At 21.2% G+C, this 2,248-nt stretch overlaps 1 non-coding gene across 1 annotated transcript; it reads left to right on the top strand.

Annotated features, from left to right (window-relative positions):
* Positions 1 to 1,399: 1,399 nt before the first annotated feature.
* Positions 1,400 to 1,594, top strand: LOC135925600 (U2 spliceosomal RNA). The gene has a single exon (XR_010571685.1). It is a non-coding gene; the product is annotated as a U2 spliceosomal RNA (small nuclear RNA).
* Positions 1,595 to 2,248: the final 654 nt, after the last annotated feature.

Below are 2,248 nucleotides of genomic sequence, written 5' to 3'. Positions count from 1 at the left end.
CTAACTCTTAATGATCCTACGACTTCGAACTTAATACATTTGTAGCAAGCTGCCCACCTAAACAGCCAATGCTGTTGATATGTCCGAATCTTATTTTTGCAAAAAATCAAAAATATTATGTTTTCTCATTCTTTGATGTAAGTTCTTGTTGAATTGAATCAGCCATTGAAACTAAAATAGGCAAAGGCAATTTTCAAAGATTATAAAAGTCAAATTTGTTAAATAGCTTTCATACTTTATTAAAAAATATAATAATTAAATAAAATGTAAACCAAAATTTTTTCATAATCTATATTTAAAAATATACTAAAATTATTTAATATTTATTAAATTAACTATTTATATATATAATATAAATTAACTAATTATATATATAGTATAAATTATTATTTATTAAAATAACAAAATATGAAATTATTATCAAAATAATCTAACAATTAAAAAAATTTAATACTCTTATAATAAACAGATAATATAGTTATAATCAGAATTTCAAATGCCCACATAAATTAATATAAATTTTAATACCACGTTTTAATAAAACACTATGGCCATAGATTTGTGGTGTGGGGAGATGTTTATCTCCTAGTCCTATTTTGACTTCTCGTTTAAGGACTACTCTTTATACCTTATACTTTATGAATAAACAAATTTTATTCAATGTTATCTTTTGAATTAGGCAATATATATTTAATAATTAAACAACTTTAACATGCACCAAATAAATTAAGTTTGATATGAAATTTCAGCTAACTCAATTTCTACATATAGAGTATATTTATTTGAATTGATCAAACGATAAAGTGTGAAATAAAATTATATAGATAATAAGCATTTTTTTACAATAGATATCTAAAGAATAATTTAAAAATAATAGAAGAGACAATTATATATTTATTTGAATTCAATAGAACATTTTTATGGGATTTGCAGACCTTAAAGCCTTTTTACTTTTTCTGGAGTTATATGTAGAGCCTGTATAATAAGGGGTTGTTCATAATTTTTACACAGCAATCTTTAATTATGTACAGTACAAGACAAGAACTAATAAAAATAAATTAATTTAAAAAATTATAAAATAAACTGATTTTTAAATATTATGCTAATATAAATTTACATGCTTTCCTAGTTAATTATATTTCCTTTATGCTAAATAAATAAAAATATAGATGGTATTAGTTTTTGTAAAGGTTATATTTGAGTATAATAAGAATTATAATCAGAATCATAACTGCTTCTTAAAATATTTTAAATAAAAAACGAATATTTTTAAGTTACAAATTAACTTACGAATTTGATTATTCATTGTAAGTTTCCCTCTCTTAAAATTTTTTTAAAGCAACTAGATATAAGAGTAAAATAAAAGTTCTAATGTTTGAGAGCAGTTTCCGAAAAATGTATCGCTTCTCGGCCTCTTGGCTAAGATCAAAGTGTAGTATCTGTTCTTATCAGCTTAATGTCTGGTACGTCCCCTAATGGGGACCAGTATATTAAACTCATTTTTGGAGATTTTGGGGAGGTGCTCTGGGCTTGCTCATCCCTCCCCTAAGGGTCAACCTGGTATTGCAGTTCTTCCAGGAGTGGCCCAAACAATAATTAAATAAATTTAGAACATATTTTTTATAAAATTGTAAGTACTTTCAAAATCTGCTCCCAACAGTTTTAATATTTATAATAATATAGGTTTGATAAGATTAAAATATTTAACAATGATTGGTAAAATATTTATCTGTTTGATAAAATTTTAAAATATTTAATAATTGGTAAATTTCAAATATTTAACAATATCTGTTTGATAAAATTTTAAAATATTTAACTATGTTTGATAAAATTTATAATATTTAACAATGATTGATGAAATTGTAAAATATTTAACAATGTTTGGTAAAATATTTATCTGTGTGATAAAATTTTAAAATATTTAACAATGATTTAAAATATTTAACAATGATTTAAAATATTTAACAATGATTTAAAATATTTAACAATGATTTAAAATATTTAACAATGATTGGTAAATTATTAAATATTTAACTTGTAAAATTTATAATATTTAACATTGAATGATTGATGAAATTGTAAAATATTTAACAATGTTTGGTAAAATATTTATCTGTTTGATAAAATTTTAAAATATTTAACAATGATTGATAAAATTATAAAATATTTAACAATGATTGATAAAATTATAAAATATTTAACAATGATTGATAAAATTGTAAAATATTTAACAATGATTGATAAAATT

The sequence above is a fragment of the Gordionus sp. m RMFG-2023 genome, chromosome 2, assembly GCF_954871325.1.
Source record: "Gordionus sp. m RMFG-2023 chromosome 2, tfGorSpeb1-WG-v2, whole genome shotgun sequence".
Taxonomy (NCBI): domain Eukaryota; kingdom Metazoa; phylum Nematomorpha; class Gordioida; order Chordodea; family Parachordodidae; genus Gordionus; species Gordionus sp. m RMFG-2023.
Note: the sequence above shows the minus strand (reverse complement) of the source record. Positions and strands in the feature narration are given on the sequence as shown.